Genomic DNA, 23,514 nt, shown 5'->3' with positions numbered 1-23,514 from the left:
TGTTTTCAATCATTTTCAGGAAGAAACTGAGAATTATCTGACAGAATTGCAGGGGTGTCAATACTTTTGGCCACAACTGTATGTATACCCCTCCTCACATGTAAAACACCATGGAATAAATGGTGCTATAATAATAAATAATAATAACATTCCTGCTCCATAAGGTGCGAAGACTGCTTGCACATCCATCGCTCAAATGTCCACTCCAGTCATGTGCAGAAGCTGCAGCGATCACTCAACCTCCCCAAGCACCGCCTAATCATAGACGTTGCTACAAGATGGAATTCCACCATGCGCATGGTTGAGAGGCTGTGCGAACCGAGGCAGGCTGTAATGCATTTGTGGGAGGATACACAGGCAGGCAGTTTGAGGTCAGACATGGAATTGTCGAGTGTGAAGTGGTAAAAGCTGAAAGACCTCTGTAAAGTCCTTCAGTGTTTTGAGGAATGCACACAGCTGGTAAGCGCAGACGACGCCATCATAAGCATGAGCATAACACTTATGCGTCTGCTCATGCAAACTTTGACGCACATCAAGGATCAGGCATCTGCTGTGGAGGAGCAACAGAAGGAGGAGGAGGAGGATGGAAGCCTTGATGACAGTCAGCCATTGTCTAGTCAGTGAACTGTCCTGGACGAGGTGGAGGAAGATGAGGAGGAGGATGAGGGGGATGATTATTTTGGGGAGGAGGATGCTTCTCGGGGCAAGAGAACATGTAGGCGTGCCAAGGTCAGGTACAGGGTTTGTGCGTGACTGGAGGGATGTGGATTTGCCAGAAAGTGCTCCTCCACCCACCACTGGCAGTGCAGCATTAACACCTGGAACATTGGCCCACACGTGTGACTATGCATTGCGGATCCTTAAAAGGGACCCCCGCATTGCCAAAATGATGAGGGATGACGACTACTGGTTGGTCAGCATCCTCGATCCACGCTATGAAGGCAAATTATACAACATCATGCCATAGGAGAACCTAGAGCTAATATTGGCTAACAAAGAAGCAACTCTGGTAAACAGGTTGTTTGAGGCATTCCCAGCACACAGCAGCGGAGCTGGTTCTCCCACGAGCTGTAGTGGGCAAAATGGGGGAGATGTTCGTGGTGCACACAGCCAAACTGCCATTGGAGACAGGGGTTTCCTGACCATGTTGTGGTCTGATTTCTCAAGTCCTGTGCACATGACAGCTAATACAGAATCGATTGCAAGTGACAGGAGACAGCAGTTGTCATCTATGGTTACAAACTACTTCGCCTCCCATATCGAGGTTCTCCCTCACCGGTCATTCCCCTTTGATTATTGGGCCTCAAAACTGGACGCCTGGCCTGATTTGGCACAATATGCCTTACAAGAGCTCACTTGCGCTGCTGGTAGTGTGCTATCTGAAAGAGTCTTCATTGCTGCTGGATCAAACCTGACAGAAAAAAGGACCCGTCTGTCAACCCAAAATGTTGATGATCTAACCATCATTAAAATGAACCATGCATGGGTTTTAAAATATTTTGTCCCACCCTCCCCTGATAACACATAGGTTGCCAGAAAAAAGGCTTGCTTTTGTCCTCTTCCTCTGACTTCTCCAATTCCTCCATTTGCAGCAGCTGAAAGTCCAGCCTACACATCAACATATGCCATCTTTTAAACCACCCAAAATGGGCTGCCCCCCCTCCTACCCCAGGCCCAGGGCCAACACCTGCCGCACCCGGGCAAGTACTGTTGCCCTGAACAGGTGTGTGGCCCCACCCTTGGGCGACGGGACTGGCACAGGGCCTCTCATAGTACAATAAAGTGTCTCTGACAGTGGGGGGGCCCACTCGTCATCAGACACACTGGTGTTATGAGTTCATTTTCTCCTTCACCTTTGATGTCCGATGAACTCCCTCTGCTGGTGAAGGGAGGTGGTGAAGTTGATTTAGATGGGAAAGATCTGTCATCTGAACAGGTGGAGTGTGATTGGACATCCGGAATCTCTGAGTGGATATAAGGCAGCCGACGCCCTGCAGGGTTGCTGGTGATCCTTTCTGCTCTGAGCTCTTGCATCCAGTATAGTTCCTGTCTACGAAAGCTAAGTTTTTGCTCTGCTATTATTCCATGAGATTTTGTCTGGTTTACTTAGTGTTTGTGTTCAGCCAGCCCTTGTTGGGACTGGCTGAATTCCATTTTTGTCTCTGATCAGTTGATCTCTTTGCTCTGTTTTCAGAATATACCTGAGTGCTGATATAGTGATTTTGAAGTCTAGCGACTTCAGGGTCTTTTTTCTTATCAGACGGTTGGGACATTTTTGGTGGGGTTTTTGCGGATTGCAGCCAGAATCTTTTCTGTCCTGTCCTATCTAGTTAGTTGGGCCCCATCGTTTGCTCAGCCTGTCTTTCTGTCTGTGTTTGTGTTTTCATCTGTTTTCACCGTCAATACATTTTGGGGGCTGTCTATTGCTTTGGGGTCTGCTCTGGGGCAGTTTAGATTTCCCATTTCTTTCTTTAGGCTTATTTAGTTCTCCGGCTGTGACGAGGGGTCTAGGACCACCGTAGGAATTCCCCACGGCTACTGTTAGTTGTTGTGAATAGGATCAGGGGTCTGCAATCCGCTAGCTACCAACCTCTCCAGTTTTCTGGACTTAGCTTGCATTTTTGTTTTTTCCTCCTCCGGTGACTCATTCATAACACACTGGCGTACTATGAGGTACCGGCGCTCACGAGTGGGTCCCCCCTGTTTGCTCAGGGCCACAGCACTTGCAATACTTACCTCTCCCTGCTCCACCGCCGTGACGTCTTCCACCTTTCCTGATAGTGACATTCAGGTTACAGAGTGCGATGACATCACGTCTGTATGCCCTCTACCGAAACAGTACAAGTGCAGAGAGCTTTAAAATGGCAATGCTGAGAAGTCCAGAGTAGAGCAGTGCCCAGCGAGGAGAGGTATTTAATTTTTTAAAATGTTGGGAGCATTTTTTGGGGAGCAATATACACTGAAGAATGATATATGGGGCCCATCATACACTGGAGCATCATCCATTTGGCCCATCATATACTGGAGCATTCCAAATGAGGGACATCAGACACTGGAGCAGCATTTATGGGGCCCATTATACACTGGATGATTAGAAATGGGGCCCATTATATATGGAGCATAATTTGGGCCCATAACACACTGGAGCATCATCCATTTGGCCCATCATATACTGGAGCATTCCAAATGGGGGACATCAGACACTGAAGCAGCATTTGCAGGGCCCATTATACACTGGAGCATTAGAAATGGAGCCCATTATATATGGACTCTGGAGCATTATTTGGGCCCATAAGACAGTGGAGCATCATCCATGGGGACCAACATATACTGTAGCATTATGTGGAGCTCATTATATACTGTATGGAACATTATATGGGACCAATTATTCTGTATGGAGAAATATATGGGCCTCATTACGCTGTATAGCGCACTATGCGGTGCCCATAATACTGTATGGAGTAATATACTGCCCATTTTTTGAGCTATTGTAGAATTTAAAATAGATATCAGTCATGTCATGTAAGCAGTGAAGTATTTTTCATTGTACTATACCTATATTTCTGTGCCGTATCGGAGCATTATGAATTGTGGTATGTGTTAAAAGGGCGCACTGACATTCTTTGGCCCAGGGCACACGAAAACCTGGCGCCAGCCCTACCCCCCCACAACTTTAGCCAAATAACTCCCAGTTTTCAATGCGTATACTATTATTATAAAGTAAATTAAAGTTGCCAAGCTTAAGTAATAAGAATTGGTGTCGTTAGCAATGAAATGGGCACTGTAGGTGTGTTTCCTGTCCTCCACTCACTGCCGACTTTGCTTCCCCATTGACTTGCATTGGGTTTCGTGTTTCAGTCGGACCCCGACTTTTCCCTATAGTTGGCCAATTTCGTTCGACCCGACTTTTTAGAAAGTCGGGTTTCATGAAACCCGACTCGACCCGAAAAAAGGCAAAGTCGCTCATCTCTAATCATGCACACTGCACGCCGTCACAATTCAGCAGACTAGAGACTATAGAATGACTGTAGACATGACTGTAGACTTTTGTGTCAACCCTGGAAAATCCCTTTAATGCAATCCACCCCCCTCCCCTATATGGCCCCCATTTTGTTTCCAAATCTAACTTGATGTGGGCTTCGGGAAAATGGTCACCGGAGGCGGCACATGTGCACATTGAGACCTTGAGCCTGCAGGAAAGCTTGAACTACTTTGGACCTTGATTGGAGGTTTTCCACCATCCGGGCCATTTACTGCGTTAAAACCTTTCATCAATCTCTCTCTGCCATCCACGTGCAGGGAGATTAGCTACAGTGCCATGGGTTGTAAACCTCTTGATTATGTTACTCACTGTGGACAAAGGAACATGAAGATCTCTGCAGATGGATGTGTAACCTTGAGATTGTTGATATTGTTCAACAATTTTGATTCTCAAGTCCTCAGACAGTTCTTCTCTTACTATTCTCCATGCTTAGTGTGGCACACACAGACACACAATGCAAAGATTGAGTCAATTTTTCCCCTTTTTAGCTGCTTTCAAGTGTAATTTTCATATTGCCCTCACCTGTCACTTTCCACAGGTGAGTTTGAATAAGCATCACATGCTTAAAACAAAGTTGTTTACCCACAATTTTCTATAAAATAATTTATATTGTGTAAAAGCGGCAAAACATAAAACAATATATAAATGTGGTATCGCTGTAATCGTACTGACAAAAAAACAATTCCTGTATACCTGTTTTTTGTACATCCCGCCTAACAAAAATCAGAATAGAAAGTGGTCAAAAATGTAATTTGCCCGAAAATGGTAACAATAAAAACGTCAACTCATCTTGCAAAACACAAGCCCTCACATGACTTTGTCAGCAGAAATATAGAAAAATTATAGCTCTCAAAATGTTGTGATGCAAAAACTTGTTTTGCAAAATAAGTATCTTTTAGTGTGACAGCAGCCAAACATACAAAAAGTCTAAATCTGGTATTGCTGTAAGCGCACCGACCTGAAGAATAAAGTAGTCTAATGACTTATACCACACGAGGAAAGGCATAAAAAATAAATAATAAATAAAACCAATTCTTCACCTGCTGTTGATTTGTTAATTCTGCTTCCCAAAGAACGTAGTGTTAGGCTGTGTGCACACGTTGCGTTTGTTTAGCATTTTCGCAGCGTTTTTCCACTGCGGAAATGCCGCACAAACACTACGAAAATGCACCCCATGCAATCCTATGGGATTCCGCATCGATGTGCTAATGCTGCGGATTTTTCAGCTGCGGAATCACATAGCGGAAAAATACGCAGCATCTTCATTCTTTGTGCGGAATCGCGGCGATTCAGCACCCATAGGATTGCAGTGAAATGCTCACTTTGCGCATGTGGCTATGCCCATATCATCCAGATAGATTACCACAAAATGATCTAGCAAATCTCTAAAGACGTCATTAGCCAAATGTTGAAAGGTTGCCGAAGCGTTGCAGAGTCCAAAAGGCATCACAAGGTAATCAAAGTGCCCATAACAACATCTAAATGCCATCTTCCACTCATCCCCAGAGCGGATCCGAGCTAGGTTATAAGCTCCTCGAAGATCCAACTTAGAAAAAATGTTGGCGTGTCGTACTCCAGCAATTCGGGGATTAACGATAAAGGATAATGGTTCCAAATGGTTACCTTGTTGAGCTCCCGGTAGTCAATACAGGGTCTAAGAGTTCCTTCTTTTTTCCAAAAAAGATGGGTGCTCCTGCCGGTGATGAGGGGTGAATGAAACCCTTAGCCAGATTCTCATGAATGTATTCTTTCAAGGCTTGTGGGAGCTGCTAGTGGGTAAACATTTTTAAATGGAATAGCCGCCCCCGGAAGGAGCTTGGTAGGACAGTCATAGGGTCTAAGAGGAGGAAGCTGATCTGCCATTTTCTTGCCACAGACATCAGAAAATTCGTTGTAAATGGGTGGTAACATTGATACTCCAGTGATACATTCCGCATCCCGAGAATTTACCTGACCTGTTACTGGTGTATTCTTTTGTGGAAAGGTGATCTCCTTGGTCTCCCAGTTGATGATTGGGTTCTGTGCCTGAAGCCAGGGAATTCCTAGAATTAAAGGAAAATGTGGTGAAGAAATTAGCATAAAAGAAAGCACTTTTCGACGATTGGGCTCCATGTAAATCTCCAGGGGTGCCGTCTCCTGATCCACCGGTCTAGAAACTAGGGGAGAACCATCCACCATTTCCATGCCTACTGGGGTGGTTCTCTGTGGAATCTGCCATGTTCCTTGACAAAAGTGACGTCTATAAAGTTACCCCCCACTCTAGAATCCCCCATAGCCACCCATGAGATCCATTGGCCCGACAATAAGATCTTAATGAGGAGGGAACAATGTGCATCCTTATCCTTCCGTGTCTTGGGAGCAGCAGTCATTGCTAGGGAATGAAACACAGCATTCACAGAAAAGCTGGACTCAGAAGTAACAGATTCATCCTGATTATTATGTTCCCCTACAGCGGCTAGTACCTTGCGAGGCCGCTTAGGACAGTTTATAAGGAAATGGTCAGACTGACTGCAGTAAAAACATAAACTCTCACGAAAGTGATGCTCCCTGCGCTCGTTACTCTCTCACGCCGCTGTAAAGCATCCAGTTGCATAGGGACTGGTTCTGCTTCCCAAGAGTCTTTGCCTGCAAGTTCTTTAGAAGGAAGGGGAGAGTTAGAGACACGGCTAAAGGCTGCAAATTCCTCCTGTCTACGTTCAGTAATACGTATGTCAATGCGCACGCAGTGCTGTATGAACGCCTCCAACTCCTGAGGAGAATCTGCATGGGCTAATTTGTCCTTAATCTTACTAGAAAGTCCCCTCTTAAAAATGGGTAATTGAGCATAAACTCCCAAACCCTATCCACCGCCAACCGTCTATATTCAGTGGCGTATTCAACAACAGAGCGCTTACCCTGACGTAATGACAACAATGCAGTTTCAGCTGTAGTGCGACGATTTGGATCATCAAACATCATAGACATTGCAGCAAGAAAATCATCAAGGTTATTCAAGTGAGGGTCACGAGTCTCAATCAGCGGATTCACCCACGCGAGAGCTTGGGAGATAAGTAACATGATTATACACAAGACAAATGGGCAGCGGGTACATCAAAATACAAAATGCATTGATTTATCAACCCACAAAATTTGCAGCGTTCACCATTAAATCTAATCGGCGGTAACTTGGGAGGACTAGTTGGCAGTAGCTGCCCCAGGGGTGGAGGCGCCCATGCTGTTATTGATTACTTAAATCCTGCAGCGCCTGCCTGAAATGGGCCTCCCAGATAGCCACCTTTTTTTCAGAGCTAATACGTCCCCTTGTAAGGAGTTGATCATAGAAAACAAATGATCCAACTTTGCCCCAGTTGACATTATCCCAGCAGATTCCTAATTGGCCTGAGTATCCTGTAACAATTATGTAGGTACTAAGGAATCTGATAGCGTGGGATAAAATCAGTCTGAGAACAAAGCTGCAGCAAAAAGATGTATTTAAAGAAAACAGGAATGTAAACAGAACTAACAGATATTCCTGCAGTCGAAACGAGGTGCTCAGCACAATATAGTAAATCACAGCAAGCTGGATAGCGGGACGCGACTGCTAATACGAACCAGTCCAGCAAGGATATGATGCAGGAGTGCGCAAGACACCTAAACAAGGAAGACCATTAAAGATATCAGTGGGTATGCATACAGTACTTAAACGTGGTTATCCAGCAAGGGGGTCGTTCAATGCACACAGTACTTAAACAAGGGAGTCTCCCACCAATATCTTGATCACACGTCCGTACGGCACTTGCTTGTGGGAGTCCAACAATACATAGAAGAAGCGTAGACAGGGGAATGTCTCTAAAGGTACCTTGAAGGGCTGACAAGTCCCACTCAAGTCCCGCACCACAGCCCAACAGACGTAGTCCAGAAGATATGAAGTTGCACTTCTTACTGAGCGCAGCAGCTTCTGAGGCGAGGGGCAGCACCCAAGTATTCCGATCAATAGGCAACCCCAATCAGGATCCAGGAGCACACAGAAAATGGAAGGCAGCTGAATGAGGCGAGGCAGACCACCAATTACCCAGCAGAAGTAGCAGGGAGTTCACCAGCACAACGGGCAGGAGCTCTGGAACCAACAGCACAAAATACTCAGGCAAGGAGGAACACACGACCAGGACTTAAATAACAGGACAGACAGGAAGTTCCATGACAGGGCGAGATACAAGACTCCAACTTGGATGAGGGCAAACAGGCACAAAGGAAAGTCCGGAATCCTTACATGTAGTAAGACTCGGCACACATTTATCCTGTGCTCTATGCTGAGCGCTTACATCGGAGTTTTTGTGTAAATCTTTGGTGGAAGATTCCCTATAATGAGGCAGATGGAAACACTGTGGACGCAGTTTGACCTGTGATCTGGCAGTGTCTGGTTTTTTAAGTGTGTAAAAAATCACGGTCGGCCAGTTTTGTGCACCTCTGAAAAGAAGGACACCGCTGAACTTTGGCGATACGGAGTCCAGAGTAATCTGCTGCTGAATTATAGTGAATAAATCCCTCTGGAGTTTCATCTGAATCACGTCACTCAGTGATTTTGATAGAAACCCAAAAGTAAGTGTTCAGCGTAGAGCGCAGGATAAAGGTGATCCAAAATGTAATGTAAACTGTCCCGATAAAACCTTCAACTCAATCCACAAAAAAACCCTTACTAAGGTTTGTCATCTTTTAATGGAAATATAATAATAATCTTTATTTATATAGCGCCAACATATTCCGCAGCGCTTTACAGTTTAAAAATTTCAAAACACAAGTAGTAAGTAACAACATTAACAATACAATAATTAAAGCAAAATAAGACGACCCTGCTGGTGAGAGCTTACACTCTACAATGAGGTGGGGGAGATACAGAGTACAAGTGAGTATTTACAATGATGGTCCAGCCGTCTTGAAGGAGTGAGGGATGGATGGAGATAGTGAATGGGTTACACACACACACTTACACCTAGAATGACTGTGATTAGGGAACGTGATAGGCCGCTCTGAACAAATGTGTTTTGAGGGAGCGCCTAAAACTATGCAAATTGTGGATAATACAACAAATCTCCAAATCATTATTGGCTATCCAATGATGGTGCAAATAACACCCTTTTAGGCAGAAGATGCATCAAAGCGGCGACTCAAATTGTAATGAGAAAAAGGAGGAGAAACAAAGTCTATGCTAGTATAGAAAAATAGTAACATTTATTTATTACAAAAAAAGACAGAGTTTTTTCATAAATATGCAAAAAGAAAATATATAGAGTAGGTGTGAGCAGACACAATTAGCAAGAGTAGATGAGCATCATAAAGTGACTTAAGTACCCTGGATCGTAACATGGACATCCTGTTGCCACATTAAGGCCATGTGGACACGATGCAGATTTCCAGCGGATCTGCAGCGGAATTTACAGTGCAGAAACGCTGCATATCCGCATTGTGATGTACAGTAGCATGTAAATCAATTGAAAAAAAAAACAGCTGTGCAGACGCTGCGGATTTTCCGGCGCGGTTTTCTTGTGGTACAAAATATGCAGCATGTCACTTCTTTTGTGCAGTTTTCCCCCTGCTCCATTCTCCAAATCCGCAGGGGGAAATCCGTAGGGGAAAACCGCACAAAAAACGCAAGAAAACCACAATAAAAAAGGAAGAAATCCGCAGGAAAAATGCAGGTCATTTCACTTGTGGATTTCTTCAATTCTGCACGGAAAAATCCACAGGGCAAAAAAGTACGTGTGCACTTAGCCTTAAACATGTTGGGCAGAGTAAAAACTTGCCAATATATCCTAAGGATAAGGTAAGTAAAATACCCAGGCTCCTCCAGTGCACTGACCACAAAAGTTGAAAAACACCACAGACCCATGCACCAGATTATATTGGTCCTAAGTAGTTGCTAAGGGGAAGCACGCAGTGTGGGGTACAGCACGCAAGCATCCCATAAGCAAAGCATCACAGAAGCTAAGCATCCAGCAAAACGGCAGTTATACATGGCATGGAATTAACATTCATCTCTCTTCACACAGGTAATCAACTGAGCCACCCTGCATGTATTTACTCCATTCACTGCTACCAAGCAGCCTGAATGATACAACTTCCCACCTCTGCTGCCTCTATTCTCTGCTGCTATATATCCAAATGGTACAACTCCATTCTTCTGCTGCTTTACCATTTTGCTGCATATTTTAATGTGCTTGCTAAAGCTTCGGTATAATTCATTTGTTGCACTGTATGTAATACTTACTGCTTTAGATCCGTGACTGGGGCCTTTCTAGATCTTATCAGGTGGAAGGTGCTATAGCATATTGACACATCTTGGTCTAGTGCCTTTGATCATCTAACCATCCCCTGGTGTGCTGGCCCCAGCTGCCAAATTATACCCAACCAGCTCCCACAATCCCTCTCTCCTGACCCTGTAGTGTGGCCTATATATGTAGTAGTTGCTAAGGGGAAGCACGCAGTGGGGTACAGCACGCAAGCATCCCATAAGCAAAGCATCACAGAAGCTAAGCATCCAGCAAAACGGCAGTTATACATGGCAGTTAGTCAGGGCAGGAGTCAGGTAACCCACAATTTGCTCTCCCCTTTAACCATGTGCTTTATTTTTATTCTCCTGTGTTCCCTTGCCATCCACATTCACCACCCCATCCCCCCTCCATCACGACTCATACACATCAGCCCCTCTATACTTCCCTTTCCCATGTACAGCTCCCACGCACTCCTCACCATCCTGAGAAACCTCAGCCCATCTTGCCCAAACACATCACAGAAAAAAACCACTTACAATTCCAACAACTATCTGCTCTTTATCTTCCTACTCCTACTAATTTCAGGGGACATCTCCCCCAACCCTGGTCCACCATCCGCCAACCTCAACCCCTACCCTACCTCATATCGAAACCATAATAATCTTATTAACATTACTTGCTCTCCCTCACCTACATCTTTTAATTGTGCCCTCTGGAATCCACGGTCTGCTTGTAACAAGCTTCCTTTCCTACACAACTACTTTCTGAACAACTCTCTTAATCTGTTGGCCCTCACTGAAACCTGGATTCAGGATTCTGACACTGTCTCTCCTGCTGCCATTTCCTACGGTGGCTTACAATTCTCTCACTCCCCGAGACCCCCAAACAGACATGGTGGTGGAGTCGGCATACTCCTGTCCCCACAATGCACTTTCCAGGTCATCCCCCCAGTTCCATCACTCTTATTCCCTTCTTTTGAGGTCCACACCATCAGGCTCTTCCGTCCCCTCTCCCTCAGGGTAGCGGTCATATACTGGCCCCCATGCTCACCCACCCACTTCCTTGACCACTTTTCAGCCTGGCTGCCGCACTTCATGTCCTCAGAACTACCAACCCTCATCCTGGGAGACTTCAACATCCCCATTAACAGCCCTACTTCCACATCTGCATCCCAGCTTCTATCACTAACCACCTCTCTAGGCCTCTCACAGCATTCAATCTCTGAAACACATAAGGACAGTAACACCCTTGATCTGGTCTTCTGCCGGCTCTGTTCAATCTCCCACCTAAATAACTCACGGCTTCCACCCTCTGACCACAACATTCTCTCCTTCACGCTCACAAATCCTCATCCACCCCAGCACACTCCTACCTATCACACATTCAGAAATCTACAAGCCATTAACCCTCAGACACTTTCAGATTCCCTACACTCATCACTGTCCCCAATCTCCTCTCTTTCCTGTCTTAATCTGGCTGTTCATCACTACAATGACACTCTTAGAAGCACCCTAGACCAAGTAGCTCCCCTCACCCTCAGAACCTCCAAACACAGAGTAAAACAGCCCTGGCTCACATCGCAAACTCAACTTCTCCAGCGATGCTCCAGGAGTGCTGAACGCCTATGGAGAAAAACCCGCACACCAGAAGACTTCATCCACTTCAAATTTATGTTAAGAACCTATAACGCTGCCCTTCACCTTGCCAAACAGACCTACTTCACCACCCTGATCTCCTCACTAGCCAACAACCCCAAGAAACTTTTTGACACTTTTCACTCCCTCCTCAGGCCAAAAGCACAAGCCCCTATCACAGACATTTGTGCTGATGACCTGGCCTCCCACTTTACAGAAAAAATAGATAATATCCGTCCAGAAATCTGCTCCCAACCACCAAGTGCTGTGACTCCCATCCCTTCCTGCATCTCCCCTGGCTCACTTTCCACATTTGATCCCATCACAGAAGAATAAGTCTCCAGACTCCTCTCTTCTTCTCGTCCGACTACATGCACTACCGACCCCATGCCCTCACATCTCCTCCAGTCTCTCTCTCCAGTCGTCACAGCCCACCTAACTACAATCTTTAATCTCTCCCTCTCCTCGGGCATTTTCCCATCCTCCTTCAAACACGCCATTGTTACTCCATTACTAAAGAAACCTGCTCTCGACCCATCCTGCACAAACAACTACAGACCAGTCTCCAATCTCCCCTTCTTCTCTAAACTTTTGGAACGCCTAGTTTACTCCCGCCTTACCCGTTACCTCTCCACTCACTCCCTTCTAGACCCTTCACAGTCTGGCTTCCGCCCCTTACATTCGACTGAAACTGCACTCATCAAAGTGACCAATGACCTTCTGACAGCAAAACGTAATGGTGACCACTCTCTGCTCATTCTTCTTGACCTATCTGCAGCTTTCGATACTGTTGACCACCATCTCCTACTCTCTGGCTCCAATCACTAGGCATTAAGGACACTGCTCTCTCCTGGTTCTCTTCCTATCTGTCTGACCGCTCCTTCAGTGTTTTGTTCTCTGGCTCCACGTCATCTCCTCTTCCTCTTGCTGTTGGGGTACCTCAGGGCTCAGTCCTTGGTCCCCTTCTTTTCTCTCTCTACACAGCCCCAATTGGACAGACCATCAGCAGATTTGGCTTTCAGTACCATCTTTATGCTGATGACACACAACTATACACATCTTCCCCCGACCTCACCCCCGCTGTACTACAGAACGCCAGTGACTGTCTGTCCGCAGTCTCCAATATCATGTCCACTCTCTATCTGAAACTCAACCTCTCTAAAACTGAACTTCTTCTGCTCCCGCCGCCTACTAACCTCCCTAAATCTGACATTTCCCTCTCCGTGGATAGTACCACAATAACACCCCGGCAGCAGGCACGCTGTCTGGGTGTTTTGTTTGACACCAATCTCTCCTTCACATCCCATATACAATCTCTTGCCCGCTCTTGCCGCTTACACCTAAAGAACATCTCTAGAATCCGCCCTTTTCTCACTATGGAAACAACAAAAACCCTCACTGTTGCATTGATCCACTCCCGCCTGGATTACTGCAATGCTCTATTAATTGGCCTCCCCGTCACTCGACTATCCCCCCTCCAGTCCATACTTAATGCAGCGGCCAGGATCGTCCATCTGGCTAATCGGTACTCGGACGCATCCGCTCTTCGCCAGTCCTTACATTGGCTGCCCATTCATTATAGGATCCAATTCAAAGTATTTGTTCTCACCCACAAAGCTCTCCACAGTGCGGCACCCCCTTACATTTCTTCCCTCATTTCTGTCTATCAGGCCTAGCCGATCGCTGCGCTCTGCAAACGACTTTCGACTAACCTCTGCACTAATCCGTACCTCCCACTCCCGACTCCAAGACTTCTCCCGTGCTGCTCCTATCCTCTGGAATGCTCTACCCCAAGAAATCAGGACTATCCACAATTTGCATAGTTTTAGGCGATCCCTCAAAACACACCTGTTCAGAGCGGCCTATCACATTCACTAATCAAAGTCATTCTCTGTGTAAGTGTGCTTGTGTAGCCCATTCACTATCTCCATCCATCCTTCACTCCCTCAAGATGGATGGACCTTCATTGTAAATACACAATTGTAAATACACACCTGTACTTTGTATCTCCCCCACCTCATTGTAGATTGTAAGCTCTCACGAGCAGGGTCATCTCATTTCGTCTTATTTTGCTTCAATTATTGTTAACGTTGTTACTTATGACTTGTGTTTTGAAACTGTTAAACTGTAAAGCGCTGCGGAATATGTTGGTACTATATAAATAAAGATTATTATTATTATTATTATTATCCTAAGCAGCGTCAGTTATTGGTCAGACCCATAGAGCGCATAGGTAGTCATAAGAAGAAGAACCCCTATCCCAGGGAATAAGTTAAGTCTGAAACTACATAGCCATATAGTGACGTTTCTAATGTAAAAAATGACTAAAATAGATCATTACCCGTCATGTTTAGGTGGAAGCAGACAGCCTGATCCCCAACGCACGTTTTGGTGTGGATTTCCTTCTTCAGGGGGTGTGGCTTAATAGGTTTCAGGCTCCCGTTTAAATATCCGGGTCAGTAGGTCTGCAGCCAATGACAGCGCAATAAAGATTGAACGCTGTAAATCTGCAGCCAATAGTAGCTGAACCAATGCGCCTCCCCTGGACGCTCTAAATCAATAGCATATCAACTTCCCCCGGTCATCTGGACCACGTGGGGCGGCTGGCGCCAAGCCATCACCACGCAGCCCAGCAGAGCCGGGAGTAATGAAGAGACGCATGAGGGAAGCACACAGAGGAGAGCGCACATGCGCAGTGGCAATGAAGCAATCAGAGCCGGATATCAGCTGCTAAATAGCAAGTTATATAGAAGCGCTTTTATGGAAGCCTTATACAGATATAGATTAAATAGAAAAAGGGGGGGCGCGCAAATGCGCTAAACAAATAAATCATGTATCTAAACAGATGTGCAATAGGTAACTGAAATACAGACACCAAAAATTAGTGAAATCATTTCATCATTTTGCTAATTAACTCTTAGTGTGCCACACACATTAGTACCTAAGGCATACCCTGTTCTACCAAGTAAAAAACTTTTGATGTACTGCATCTATGAAGTCTCAAATAGCATCAATAATCTTAGAAAGAGAACCTATTCTAAGCACTTTAAAAACGATACCTTGTCAGAAAATGTTTTTCATAATAAGAGCTAATCAAATCCATTGTGCTAGGAAAAGGGCAAAAAGATTATTGCAGAATACAGAGACTCAATTCATATAATACCACATTGCATCAAATATTAATCATGACATGACATATTGTTCACCGATAAGAAAAAAAATTGTCCATTATTAAACTAAATCCAAATAATTCCACATGATATTAATTATAGTTAGGAATTTTCCGGATGTAATCTTCTGTCAGAATGTTACAAATCAGCTTCCCAAGACCGCATTAGTTGACAATATAGGGAGACATCATGGGACCGTTATACCAGAGCTGGTGTAATTAGTCAATGAGTAGAACTAAAGAAATGAAAAGTAATACAATTAAAAACCAACAACACTGTTTAAAAACAAATGTTAAAATTAAAGATAAAGCCATCATGGTGGAACTAGGAATCAGGGGATAAAAACATCCCCATATACAAGAACTAGGGAATCCAAAAAGGAAGGAAGCAAACCCCTGTGACTCATTTAGACCATGAGGTGACATTGTCCCCAAGATGGTAATCCACCTACATTCTTTGAATATGTTGGATACCTCTGACCATAAAAGTTTTTGGGTTACTCTGGTGAAACTGTTTATAATGCTTTGGTATAGTTTTTAGGACAGAGAGGTCTGTGACAGAGGCAGCAGCCAAGATATCTCGTACATGTTCCATTGTACGGATTTTAAGTTAGCGTGACGTCAAGCCAATACATATCTTTTGGCAGCCGCAAGTGGCATAGTACGCAACCTGTGTTGTGGTACAGGTGATGTACTGCCGTATTGAAAATTGCTGACGTCCGTCAGCCGAGGTGAAAGTAGTAGCCTGCATGATGTTTTTACACGCTACACAATTTCCACACGGGTAACATCCTTGTAGACGTCCTCTTGAATTAAAGGGATTTTTTATTACTGGTGCATAGTGGCTGTGTACAAGGAGGTCAGCCAAATTTTGGCCTCTCCTTGCTGTCATGAGTGGTTGTTCGGGTAAAAATGTTGTTAAAGTTGGTTCAGTTTTCAAAATACTCCAGTGACGTTGGAGACTTTGCCTCATTGTCGACCTTTTGCCTTTGAAGGTAGATATAAACCTAATTTGGTCCCGTCCTTCCCTATTTTTTCTACTTTGAGAGTGTAGTAAAGATGTACGCTGACTTCTTTTTGCTCTCGTTTAGCCAAATCTTACACATCTATTACCATACCCCCGCATTCTAAATCTCTCTCGGAGATCAGCAGCTTGATCCTCAAATCTTGAATCCGATGAACATACTCTCCTCAATCTGAGAAATTGTCCCACTGGGATGGACCTCACCGTGGCTCCTGGATGACACGAACTTGCATGAAGTAATGAATTTGTTGAGGTGGGCTTTCAGTATATATCCGTCTGTAGTTGTAAATGTTCGTCTACTAGAAACTTAATATCCAGAAAGTCCACCTCCTTTATGCTGAAGGAATAAGTTAGTCTAATATTGTAGGGTTTACGATTTAACCCCTCCATAAACATATGCAGTTGTTGTTCGGTACCTTGCCAGACGATGAGTACATCGTCGATGTACCGTAACCAGCACTGCACATGATCGGCGGCCTGGGCGCCCTCCCCCCAAAAAACCTCCCTCTCCCAGTAACCCAGGAAGAGGTTGGTGAAGGAAGGCGCACAGGCCGCCCCCATTGCAGTGCCGCACTGCTGCAAATAGAAACGTTCCCTAAAAACAAAAAAATTGTGAGTCAAAATATACTGTAAAAGTTCAAGAATGAGCTCACAGAGAGGGCCATCCCAGTTGCAGTTATCCAAAAACAAACGGCATGCCTCCAGACCGTGTTGATGCTGAATACATGTATACAGCGATTCAACATCCACAGTCACTAGTAACCTATCATGGTCCAGAGTCATGCCATCAATTCTGGCAAAAACGTCCATTGTGTCATGGGCATAGGAGGGCAGAGCCTCAACCAAAAGTTTGAGATAATAATAAATTTGCAAACCGGCTTGCATAGCCCTCCTATGCCCGCCACAATAGGGCACCCCGGTGGTTCAGCCGTGTTTTTGTGTATTTTTGGCATAAAATATATAGTGGGTATTTTGGGGCAGCTGGTTAGCAGTCCATCATAGATTTTTTTAGGGATCACACCCTTTTCGAAAGCTTGATTGAGGATCATTTCTAACTCTGACGAAAAGGCTTTCAGGGGATTGCAGTCTAACTTGAGGTATATCTTTTTATCTTTCAACTGTCTAAACGGCTCCCTCTCATACATTTCTTGTGGCCAAATCACTATGTTTCCCCCCTTGTCTGCCGGTTTTATAACAACGTCCTCAAGGGACTGTAATTCTCTCAAGGCTGCAAGCTGTACAGCCGTGAGGTTATCCAGTCTCCGTTTGTGGGAGATACACTTAAAGTCTTCCATGACTAGTTTCGTGAAGATGTCAACTGCCGGACATAATGACAAGGGGGGAAAGCGAGTGGAACGTGGATAGAGGAACTGTGGGAACATACCTTGTGATGCCAAAGTTTGTTCATTGAATAGCTCCTCCAGGGCCTGCAATGCCTCCTCCTCCATAACATCAATCTGCTGTTCGTCACTGTTTCCCTTCACATACAGCTTCTTAAGAATCAGCTTTCTAGAAAATAGATATAAATCTTTTATGGCTGTAAAAGAGTCATAGTTGTTAGTGGGGGAGAAGGTGAGGTCCCTGGAGAGCACCTCAAGTTGAGCCACAGTAAGAACGTGTTTTGACAGGTTAATTACCTCAATATTAGTCTTCCTATCCCTTTTATCTTGTTTAATAGGGAGTATGAACTTCCGTTTTACCGCCTGATTTCCCCTAGTAGGAAACATTAGTTGTCTCCGTGCCTTTGGTTGATCTAGACCTGGAAGATTGTGGATAGTCCGGAGAGAATTCCAGAGGATTGGATTGGAGAAGTCTTGGAGTCGGGAGTGGGAGGTACAGATTAGTGTAGAGGTTAGTCGAAAGTCATTTGCAGAGCACAGCGATTGGCTAGGCCGATAAACAGAAAAGAGGGAGGAGGTGCCGCACTGTGAAGAGCTTTGTGGGTGAGAACAAGTACTTTGAATTGGATCCTATAATGAATGGGCAGCCAGTGTAAGGACTGGCAAAGAGCGGACGCGTCCGAGTACTGATTAGCCAGATGGACGACCCTGGCTGCTGCATTGAGGATGGACTGGAGAGGGGAAAGTCAAGTGAGGGGAAGGCCAATTAATAGAGTGCTGCAGTAGTCCAGGCGGGAGTGTATCAAGGCGAGAGTGAGGGTTTTTGCTGTTTGCATGGTGAGAAAAGGGCGGATTCTAGAGATGTTCTTTAGGTGTAAAGGGCAAGAGCGGGCAAGAGATTGTATATGGGAGGTGAAGGAGAGATTGGTGTTGTTACGTGTTACAGAACCACTCAGCACCCAGAATATATTGTGAAGTTATATGTATGTATAATAGGTTCCATGCGAGATGCATGTCCCTAATGCATCAGTTCACAGGCTGTGCCCCTGGACAGAGGAGACACGATATTCTCCTTTTGTCCTCCCTCCCCCCACCTTTGTAATCCCCACAGTAAACATCGGCAGGCTCCGGCCACCTGCGACTTTTGTAATGTATGTATGGCCTGCCGCTTTTCTATTGGCCGGCCCTCTGTATCTGTGTGATATATTCTGTGTCCTGTGAGTAAAGTGTTGTCAGACTGGAAATACATGGAGAAGCAGTCATCTTTTATATGTGCCCATGTAACCAAGGAATTCCAGCCAGCATCATTCATTCAGACTCAAGCCAACGCAGAGCGGACCTCCGAAAACACGGGGTGGCACTGAAAGAGGTACCCCAGCTTGGTAAACCCCGATACACTGGTGGCAGCGGCGGGATATGATACCCCTTCTACAGGAGGAAAGGAATGAATGGAAAACAACTACCAGAAGTTAAAGAGGACTACATTAAAAGATCTGGTGGAAGCCTGAGGGTTGATCGCCAGCAACAAAACAAAAGCGGATTTGATAGCAGCCATCATGGATCACGACAGTGCAGCGCCCCCCAATGTGAACGTGGAGGAGACCGAATTCCAGAGGGAGGTAAAGAACAGATTGGCATTCTATGGCCCAAACCCTGCGGTAGAGATCATACGAGAGGTGATGGCTGATGTGCGTACTGATCTGAAGGAAAAGATGGCCGAGCGGACCAGGATAGAGCTAGCCAAGATGGAGATGGCAGAGCGGACCAAAGTGGAGCTGGCCAAGATGGAGATGGCAGAGCAGAGAGAGGAGAGTCAGCGAGCAGGGGGAGCTCTGGCCTTCGACCAGGTATCTTCAACAGTAAGCCACAAAAAGATCCAGTATAATGCCTTCCGACAGTTGGGGGAGGCAGAGGAAGACATTGATGGCTTTCTGCAGGACTTTGAGAGGCAGTGTGCCCTTCATCAAGTGAAGCCGGAGGAACGGGTTCAGATTCTGGCCAGCCAGCTGACAGGCCGGGCAGCGGACGCCTATCGCACGGTACCTAATGAGGACTGTATGGATTATGAGTGGATCAAAGAAGTGATCTTGGCCCGGTATGCGCTGACACCAGAGGCATACCGCCAAAAGTTCCGCAGACTTATAAAACGCTTAACCGATACCCACGCTGAATGGGCCTGTAAATTACGGCGGTCACTGCTACAGTGGGTACAAGGGAGCCAAGCAACCACTAAGGAGGACGTCCTCCAGCTCTTGTTAGAATGATTCTTTAATGGACTAAACCCCGAGACACAGGTATGGCTTCGGGACAGGCGGCCAACGACTCTTGAGGAAGCCGCTTGTCTGGCCGATGAAGATCATGATGCCAGGAGGCCACAGTTGTCCGGATCAATGATGGTCACTAGGGGCCCGCCCATGGACCTGGAGGGCCCCAAACCAACGAAGATTGTAGGGGGACCAGCTAGAAACTCGGCCTACCACAGTCCCCCTGGGACGCGATGCCACACCTGCCGTCAGCTGGGCCACCTGCAAAGACAATGTTCCAAACGGACTCAGCATACCCAGTGGCCAAAGGCGGGAACAGCTACCTTCAGCCGGGATGCTGTACACTGCTACTAAGGCGAAGCTGACCCGGCATTGGGGGTTATGACTGACCAAGGGGTGGAAGAGATGGAGGAAGTGCTGCATGAAGTAGACCCCGTGCAGGCAGCCCGGGCAGATAATCGACAACAGCATCGACAGGTCATGTGGGTTAATGGGAAACGTATGCAGGGACTAAGAGATTCCGGAGCAACTTTGACCCTTGTGAAGCTTCATCTTGTCCGGGACCAAGAAAAGATGGACCGGACAGTGGCAGTCCGTGTAGCAGGGGGAGCCATACATCAACTGCCCACTGCCAGGATTCACCTGAACTGGGGAGTCGGGGATGGCCTTGTTGAGGTCGGCTTGATGGAGGATTTGCCTGCAGACGTCTTGCTGGGAAATGACTTGGGGCCCAAGTTGTCTGCATTCTCGGTGGCCCCTCTGGCTGAGACATATCCTGTGACCACCCGTAGACAAGCTCGAGCTGCGGAGGCGGAATCACACTCAGAGGAGGCCCAGGTAAGACATCCCAGCCCTACACGTATTCCCATAGCCAGACACATTTCTTGGGCCACCCCAGATGAATTTAAGAGGGAGTTACTTGAGGATCCTTCATTAGAGGGATATTGTGGGAAGGCACAGGAGGGGAGAGGGGTACTGGAAGGGGAACAGTTTGTATGGAAGTAGGGACTCCTCTACCGGATCACAGAGCAGCACCACACAGGGACGAGCCCCACTATAAAACGACAGCTGGTAGTTCCCAAGAAGTATAGGCAGGAGCTACTGCGAATCTCTCATGACATACCCTTAGCCGGGCACTTCAGCGTCAGTCGCACCAGGCATCGTCTGACACAAAACTTCTTTTGGCCGGGGGTAACCTATGATGTTCGTCAGTACTGCCAGACCTGTGACAGTTGCAAGCGCATTGGCAAGAGGGGGGATCGATGCAAGGCCAAATTACTCCCCCTCTTCATTGTGGAGGAACCATTTAGCCGAGTAGCGGTCGATTTGATAGGGCCGTTAGCCAAACCCAGTCCGTCAGGGAAAAAGTATATATTGACAGTGGTAGATTATGCCACACGGTATCCAGAGGCTGTTGCGTTACCTAACATACTGGCAGAGACGGTGGCGGCTGCCCTGCTCCAGGTGTTCTCACGGGTTGGATTTCCCCGGGAGATTATCTCGGACGAGGGTACCCAGTTTTCAGCAGAGGTGACCAACCAACTGTGGAAGCTGTGCGACGTAAAGTCCATTAGAAGCACCCCGTACCACCCGCAAACCAATGGGTTGTGTGAACGCTTTAACGGGACATTAAAACAGCTCATTGGTACTTTTACCAGGACATACAGGGACTGGGAGAAATTCTTGCCATACCTCCTGTTTGCCTATCGGGAAGTGCCCCAAGAATCCACGGGGTTCTCCCCGTTTGAGCTGGTATACGGGAGACGGGTAAGGGGACCCCTAGACTTAGTGCTGGAACACTGGGAAGGGGAGGGCCTCATAGAAGGGGTACCTATTGTACCCTATGTGCTGGAATTCCGGGACCGCCTACAGGAGCTGACTCAGGCTGTACGTGAGAACATGCAGGCGACCCAGCGGCGCCAGCGCATATGGTATGATCGGAGGGCCAGGGAGCGCACCTTGGAAATAGGACAGAAGGTCCTGGTGTTAGAGCCCACTAAGCAGAATAAGTTTCAAGCTGCATGGCAGGGGCCCTACCAGGTAGTGGGGAAAATAGCCGACACAACCTATAATGTCGCCGATTTTGACGACCCCAGGGTTATCGGCATGTTCCACGTGAATATGCTGAAGCCCTACCGGGAGCGCCCTGAAGAGGTAGTGGCCATCTGTGCACCTGAAGCAGAGGATTTAGCCGGACTTCGCTTGCCGGATGTCTTAGGGGAAAGGACTCAGTCTAAAACATGGGACCAGGTACACTTGGGTGAAGACCTAGGCCCCCGGGAGAGACAGCAAGCGGAGGAGTTGTTGAGGCAGCGACAGAGGATGTTTTCAGGGAGACCAATTTACACTCGCCTGGCACAACACAAGGTTGAGACCCAGGATCAGACCCCCCAGCGACAAAACCCCTTCCGCGTCCCTGAGTCTGTACAAGAGGGGATGCGACAAGAGATACAAGAGATGCTGCGTTTAGGGGTCATTGAAGAGTCAGATAGTCCCTGGGCATCCCCTGCAGTGTTAGTGCCCAAGAAGGATGGGACTACACGGTTTTGTGTAGACTATCGTAGCATCAATGAGAAAACAGTGACGGATGCATACCCCATGCCGCGTGTGGATGAGTTGTTAGACCGGCTGGCGGGGGCAAAGTATTTGACCACCATCGATCTATGCAAAGGCTACTGGCAGATTCCCCTTAGTCCTGACGCTATTCCCAAGTCGGCATTTGTCACCCCGTTTGGCTTATTCCAGTTTCGAGTTAGGCCATTCGGGATGAAGAATGCCCCGGCGACCTTCCAATGGCTGGCTGACCGGCTTCTGGATGGTATCCAGGACTATGCTTGTGCCTACCTGGACGACATCGCCATCTACAGTGCGACATGGGAAGAGCATCTAAATCACCTAGAGACAGTACTGGACAGGATCCACCAGGCCGGAATCACCCTGAACCCAAACAAGTGTCACGTGGGCAAAGCAGAGGTTCAGTATTTAGGGCATTGGGTGGGAAGTGGGAAACAGCGACCAGAACCAGCCAAGATTGAGGCCATAGCCAAATGGCCCACCCCACGCACTAAAACCCAGGTCATGGCGTTTCTAGGGACAGCGAGGTATTACAGGAAATTCGTTCCCAATTACAGCAGCATAACCAAGCCCCTCACTGATCTGACCCGTAAGAACTAACCCCGCCAGGTAACCTGGATCTCAGAGTGTGAGGAAGCCTTCCGCCAACTAAAGGATGCCCTCACCAATACCCCTGTATTGGCCGCACCTGATCCAACTTAACGTTTCCTTGTTCACACAGATGCTTCTATGTTTGGATTGGGGGCAGTACTGAGCCAAGTCGGGCCAGACGGCCAAGAACAACCGGTAGCTTACCTGAGTCGGAAACTACTGCCCCGTGAAGTAAGCTATGCGGCCATCGAGGAGTGCCTGGCGGTAGTATGGGCACTCAAGAAGTTGCAACCATATTTGTATGGACGACAGGTTTCCCTCCTAACGGACCATAATCCCCTAGCTTGGCTTAATCGAGTCTCCGGAGACAACGCCAGATTGCTGCGGTGGAGTTTAGCCCTACAACCACTGGAGTTCACCATCCATCACAGACCCGGCAAACAAAACGGTAACGCCGATGGACTAAGTCGACAAACGGAACTTGTACCAACCCCATAAACTTCGGTCATCCCCAAACCGATCCATTGAGGATCAGACTGTGTATGCCGATCGCGTCGCTGAAAAGGGGAGCCGTGTTACGTGTTACAGAACCACACAGCACCCAGAATATGTTGTGCAGTTACATGTA

The 23,514-nt window shown here is 46.8% G+C and overlaps 1 protein-coding gene and 1 long non-coding RNA gene across 2 annotated transcripts in view; one reads left to right on the top strand and one right to left on the bottom strand.

The window, feature by feature from the left end:
* The window catches only part of LOC141053950 (uncharacterized), a 60,160-nt gene extending 52,993 nt beyond the window's left edge, over positions 1-7,167 (bottom strand). Inside the window, exon 1 of the long non-coding RNA XR_012221297.1 lies at positions 5,998-7,167. This is a non-coding gene — a long non-coding RNA (uncharacterized lncRNA). The remainder of the gene's footprint in view (positions 1-5,997) is intronic.
* LOC141053916 (uncharacterized) overlaps positions 1-23,514 on the top strand; it is a 68,896-nt gene that overhangs the window by 29,669 nt on the left and 15,713 nt on the right. The gene's annotated exons all lie outside the window — the stretch shown is intronic.

This window comes from Dendrobates tinctorius, unplaced genomic scaffold (genome assembly GCF_039654945.1).
Source record: "Dendrobates tinctorius isolate UK_male_01 unplaced genomic scaffold, ASM3965494v1 ptg000173l, whole genome shotgun sequence".
NCBI lineage: Eukaryota > Metazoa > Chordata > Amphibia > Anura > Dendrobatidae > Dendrobates > Dendrobates tinctorius.
Note: the sequence above shows the minus strand (reverse complement) of the source record. Positions and strands in the feature narration are given on the sequence as shown.